At 51.6% G+C, this 6,236-nt stretch overlaps 1 protein-coding gene across 2 annotated transcripts in view; it reads right to left on the minus strand.

Annotated features, from left to right (window-relative positions):
- The window catches only part of FNDC3B (fibronectin type III domain containing 3B), a 135,095-nt gene extending 131,702 nt beyond the window's left edge, over positions 1 to 3,393 (minus strand). Inside the window, exon 1 of one of the 2 annotated variants that reach the window (XM_015871958.3) lies at positions 3,119 to 3,393. The gene's annotated coding sequence lies outside the window, so the exon portion shown is untranslated. Of the gene's footprint in view, positions 1 to 2,399; positions 2,821 to 3,118 lie in introns of those variants that run through there. The other variant, XM_085513675.1, reaches the window with a different exon arrangement.
- Positions 3,394 to 6,236: the final 2,843 nt, after the last annotated feature.

Raw genomic sequence — 6,236 nt, forward strand, 5'->3', positions numbered from 1 at the left:
ACCTCCAGAAACACAAACAGCAAGTTGTCCTCGTAGGGCTGATTCAATGGTTGTGTGCTATCCGTTGATAAACAACACCATTTACTGGTAAATAAAGGACGGATGAAGAGCAGGAAACACACCACTTGAGAAGCAGAATGCTTTAACCTCCAGGCTTTTCCTTGCTGCAAGGCAATCCATCCTTCCACAACACCCAGAGCCACAGTAGCTGGCACCTCTAGGGAATGCTCCTGGTCAGAGCTGACTTAGCAGACGCAGCACTTTTCCTCCTGAACTCGCTCAGCTGCTCCGTAGTTTCTCACCCAAAGCACAGATTTCACACCTGCAGCAGAATTTCTGCAAGGCAACCAATCTCTCCGGCCCTGCTTCAGATTGCACAATAAATCAGGCTTAATTAGTTGTGCTTTTTTGTTTGTTGGTTGCTTGCTTGCTTTTGTTTTTTGGCAGCCAGCTCTGCAATAAAAGAGGGGCGTCTGCACTCATTCTGCAGAGGTGCTCAGAATGAACTGGTGAAAACGTAATCGTCCCATCCCAACTGGCAAACATTTGAGCAGTTATCTGTTTTCCACCGCCCAGCATTCCTGCCTGTAGATGGCCTGTTACCGTTGTGTACCCAGCGTCTCCTATTTCCACTGTGTTGTTCGAAGAACTTCCCTCTTCCCACATACCTTCCATCTCCAGGGACGGATCACACCGCGACACTAAACCTTGGCCATAAACAACGCTACTTTTGATATCCCTGTCCCTGAAGGATTCCCTGCTGCTGCTGTTCACCAGCGCAGAACAGATCACCTATGCACAAGGCAGCTCTGCAGCTGGTTTGCAGAGCTCTGCCTCGCTGCTCTTTTGCACAGCTGAGATTTACACAGAGGTTTGTTGGCCGCCTCCGCTATTTATTTTATTTGCCGTGCGCTGAAGTCACATTTGTTTAGTACAGCCTTCAGTAACTCACAGCACGTTCCACAAAAGTGTTCTGATGCACCAGGACGCCGACTTCAAAACTCACAGCCTGTTCTGGTGCAGAGGCTGGGACTGCACCCAGGGCAGCCAAACTGCCAGTCCTCACTCTCCCACTGCACACCATTAATCCCCACCTGTGCTCCTCCCAGAGCAGCGGCCAGCTGCACTGAGAACACCACTGTAGGACATAATTTGCTTTGTTAGGTGCATTCTGGTTCTGAGGCTTTTGGGTAATAACAGCTGCTTTGTCAGACTTTAGATCCTCATACTACACACACAAAGTTTGCTTCTGCCCTAGCATTCACCAGGCTGAAGCTCTGTGCTTTTCAGATATAGTGAGCAACAGCTTTGGATGCTAACTTCCTTAGAATCACAGAATTGTTTGAGTTGGAAAGAACCCTTATTGGCCATCTGGTCCAACCTCCCTACAAAGGAGGGAGCTGCTGCTCAGAGTCCTGTCCAGCCTGATCATGGGAGTCTCCAGGGACCAGGCACCCGTCACATCTCTGAGCAACCTGCACCAGCATTTCACCACCCTGACTGTGCCCTCCATAGACTTCAGCCAGCTGGAGGCCAACAACACACACACAAAAATCTCTGTCCCAGCAGTGACCTCAAACCCCAACCAGATGGGTCCTAACAGCTCACAGAGATTGTGATACATATTGCCTTCCACACAGACTTGTTCCTGTGCTACGTTACGAGCATAAACTTGCTCAGAGATACACAACTGGGAAGAATGACTTTGAGCACCACTGGGGAAGCTGGCATTGCTGTCCCAGCAGGGTCCCGATTCCACTACAAAGCACAACTGCCTTCAAACTAATGAGAGAGAACCACAGAGCACTGAAGATTAGAAGAACAGCACTAACAGCCCATTCCTGTGCGAGACCCTGCGTGACCCTGGGAACACAGCCAAGAATCATTTCTTATTGGTAGCACCGGTTGCATATTCTCATACTGCCAAGAAAAAGGCACAGGTGGCAGAGGGGTGAGACCACAAACAAGGGGCTGTACTACAGGGGGGATGGTTGGGGGTCCTGGGAGCATTCCCACAAGCACACACTGTGCCCCAGCAGCAATCCATCAACCAGGGCAACACATAAAAAAAAAAAAGGGCTGAGAAATCACATTCTGGACATAAAACTTCATGCCAGACTGAAATCTTACCGCCCAGCGCTTCGTTATGCTCAGGTCAGAATGGTTTGGCACCTCGCAGAGATGCACACAGGGCTTTGTAGGGTACGTGGTCAGAGCCAGCGTGGCCATGGGTATGGGTGTACCTGAGCACTGCTCTGCACAGCCCAGCGCCGAGCTACAGGGGGAAAAACAACGCCCGCCGAACAAGAAACCTGGACTTTTCCACTTCTCAGTTTCCCCGCTGTGAAAGGGAACTTTAAGGAACGAAGCGAGGAAACGCAAACGAAATACAACGTTACCAATGTTGAGAGCGGCAGCTCCCGCCTCTCTGCTACAAATAGCGACGGGATAAATGCTTCGTTACACCGAGCCCCGACCGCACCGCCCCAGCCAAAGCCTTGTTCAAACAGCGCATTTCTGAGAACTGGGACGGGGGGGAGGCACAGCGAGGGCTGCAGACGCGTCTCAGCTTAAGTTCAGCTTTTTCAAAGACTTCTTCTCATTTTTCCCCTCCCGTCTGCTGGTCCCATGCCATTTTACAGAGGTGTCTGGCGAGCAACGCACCACGTTTCCAGGATCTTCCCTCCCCAGGCCGCTCAGCCAAGGGCACACGGGCTCGGGAGGAGCCGCTAGGTTCTCCCACAGCCTTTCCCCGCTCGGATCCCAGCGCCTCGCTCCGCCGCTCCCCAGCCTCGTTCCGTGCGGTGGACGCCGCTTCGCCCCGCTCGAGGTTCCGCCCGCGGCTGCCCGTTCCTTGCGGCGGGCGGAGGCGCTGACAGCAGCTCCGGGCTGCCCCGTGCCCCCTCCCTCCCCTCGCACAGAGCCCGGCGAAACTTCTCCCCCCCCCACCCCCCCCTTCCATCCCCAGCACCGAGCGGGAGAAACTTTCCCCGACGGCAGCGGCCGCCGCCCCGCGAGGAACAAAAGAGCCGGGACGGGCGGGCGGAGCGGAGCCCGGGGCTGAGCGACCAGAACGGGGTACCCCGCTCGGCCCCGTCCCGAGCAGCGCCGTGCTCACCTGCGGAGGGGCTGTGCGGGGCCGGGCCGGGCGCGGCGGCCGGCGGAGAGTCGCAGCTAGCTGGAACGGGTGCCAGGAGGGCTTGGTGGGGATTCCGCCATGTCAGTGATGTCGGCACCACATGGGGCCAGCAGCCGGCCCACGCTACCGCGCACTCTGGAGTAGAGGCTCCCGCCGAAAAGCCGGCTGAGGGGCCTCCCGATCCGCTCTGCCCCGCCCCGGGGCGGCCCCCGTTCCCCATCCCTCCGCCCCGTCCCCGGGCGCCGGGTGGGGGCGGTCCCGGAGCGACGCGGGCTGTGCCTGCGTCCCACAGCGGCCTCGGTGCCCGGCGGGTCCCGGCCCATCCGTTCTGCTCTTAACAGGGTCGAGGTGGGAGCTGGGGCAGCTCGGTGTGACGAGCCCTGAGTCTGGTTTTGGCTGCGTTCCTCGGAGATGAAGAAATACCCTGGCACGCTGCAATGGCACAGCCGCAAAGGGGAGATGGAGTTGTCTCCTTGTAGAATGGAGCCATCGGTGCCACGTCGGTAATTCGCCTCACTGTGCTGCGTGGGTGCAGTGTGGGAATTGGGGTAAAGGTTTAGACTGGTTACGGGAGAAGCTTAAAACAGGGCCTGGACACGCACTATATTATAGAATCACAGAATCATTACAGTTGGAGAAGATGTCTAAGATCCCCAGCCCATCCCCCCCATACCCACATCCCTCAGTGCCGCATCCCCACGGCTCTGGAGCAGCTCCAAGATGGTGATTCCATGACTGCCTGGGCAGCTGTGCCACTGCATCACTGCTCTTTATCAATAGGAACATTTCCTAGCATCCAGAACCTCCTGTGGCACAACTTGAGGCCACCACCTCTCATCCTATTGCTGTTACGTGGGAGCACAGACCAACCCCCCACCTGACCACAGAGCTGTACAGAGCCATAATGTCTCCCCTGAGCCTCCTCTTCTCCCTTCTGAACTCAGATTCTCCCCATCAGACCTGTGCTCCAGCTTTGTGGTCCTTCTCCAGACACACGATGACCCCATCTGTTTCATGTGAAGTCATTGGACTTGGCCAAGACATAGAATTGTAGGGCCATAGAATCATTTGGGTTGAAAGAAACCATTAATGGTTATCCAGTCCAGCCCCACTGCAGTGCACACCCACAGCTCAGTCAGGTTGCTCAGAGTCCCACCCAGCCTGTCCTTGAGTGTTTCCAGGGATGGGGCATCTACCACCTCTCTGGACAATTCATGCCAGTGCTTCCCTAGTCCCTGGGTTCACTTCTCCCAGAGGTTGACCTGTATCAACCACCAGAGCCAGGATTTCTTTCAGAAACCCTATGGGGTTTCATCAGCCTTGGGTATGTTTTCATCAGCTTCCATTAAAACAGCAACAAAAAGGCCTTCCTGTGGGTCTTCTTGATATTCTGCTCGTCAAAACTCACTCTAAAAAGGAGCAGCTTGGCATAGAAGTTCAGTACAAATGTTATACTCAGCTGAGTGTTATATTAAGAGACCAAAGCACAGGAACAAAAAAAAAATAAATGAAAATAAAGTTATCTGAAGTAGATAGTTCCTATGAAAATAGAAAATTACCATTTTCCCATGGGAAAGATCTTTCAATGTAAAATGGTCGGCCAGCACCAAGTATTGTTCATTGTTAATTGCAGAAACTTTTGTAATGGGTAAAATCTAAAAGCAGAAAAATGTTTTCTTTTATTAGTGACCCCAAACATGCAGACTTTTTGATGATCCTGGATTAAGTTACAGACTCAGATGAGATTAATTATTCACTAGGGTGGTAAAGCCTTGACTTGGTCCCGTGGGCTGTTTTGTGAAGGAAAAGAGAGAGAAAAAGAGAAAAGGGAGTTGGTTTAGAGAGGAAAGAAATCTCTGAGCTAAAAATTTACTGAGAGATTAAAGTGAAGAGTAAACAAACCTGAAGATAGGAAAATGAAAATAAATAAAGCAGAGGAAGGAAATGAAAACTCTGGGTTTGTATCTGTCCTATCAAATGGGCTGGAAGGAGGCTGGGCCTTGTCTGAAGAACCAACACAGGCTCAGGATGTGGGGATATTGAGTGAGTTGTTCTCTCACCAGCAGAAACAGAGAAGTGCCCTCTGCCATCATTACAAGCAGTGGTAGGTGGGTGGTGTGCATTACTCTGCAGTTTGTAACGCACAATTCACACTTATTTCGCTTTCATTTCACCATTGGGGCAGAAGTCAAAGAGAAGCTCATCTGCCATAACCACATGGGATATATCTGAGAAAAAATAGAAGCTGTGCCCAGTTATTTGGTTTCCATATGGTTTCCAGTCTTACCAAAACCTCAGAATGTGTCAGACACAAAAGAGCGAGTTTAGCTATGACTGGAACAAACAAATACCTTTTCCTGAGAGCACTTTTTTCAGCCACTCCATTCTGATGAATTCAAAGACCAGCTATAGCTAACGGCAATTGTAGAATGGTTCAGTGGAAACCGGACACATGTCAAAGCACAAGGAAGAGGCAGGGAGGGGAGCAAGGACTGCTTTTCCTCAGAAAATTCCTACCTTAATAACAAATTAGACTCTTTCTTTAATGGCTTACTCCCCAAGCCGGCTGATCAAGGAAAAGCATTAATCAGATGAGGAGGAAACATTTTGCCACTGAAAAAGGAAAAGAACAAGCTTAACGTGGTGACGCATCACAAATTACTCCAGGGAAAGCAATTGACCTGAACCATCATCCAAACAAACACAGACCAATGCCATGAACTGAACTTTTCTATTTTGATGAGTCCTTGTTTTCCCGAGTCTATGCTTTCAATAATATGCATAGTTTTCTTTTCTCATGGTGAGATCTTTCTGCTGATTCAGGAAGCGAGTGGAGCCAGCAGGGCAGGAGTGCATCTCTGCCTCTGCAGTGGGGCACAGTGAAGACTGGCACCATGGCCCAGGACAGCCATTCCCAATGCAGCATTTTTCAAGCAGGGATTGTTTAGCCATCACACACTAACAATTTAGGGTCTGTTGACCAGTGCTGGATCCAAACCAATTCCATATTGTGTATTCTGCCATCATCCCCTTCAGCCATCCCCTCCTATTTGGTGAAAAATTCCAGAGAGGAGCCTGTGGAAACTGTGTGCATGCA

This window comes from Coturnix japonica, chromosome 12 (genome assembly GCF_054131305.1).
Source record: "Coturnix japonica strain WE chromosome 12, WE-NBRP24, whole genome shotgun sequence".
NCBI lineage: Eukaryota > Metazoa > Chordata > Aves > Galliformes > Phasianidae > Coturnix > Coturnix japonica.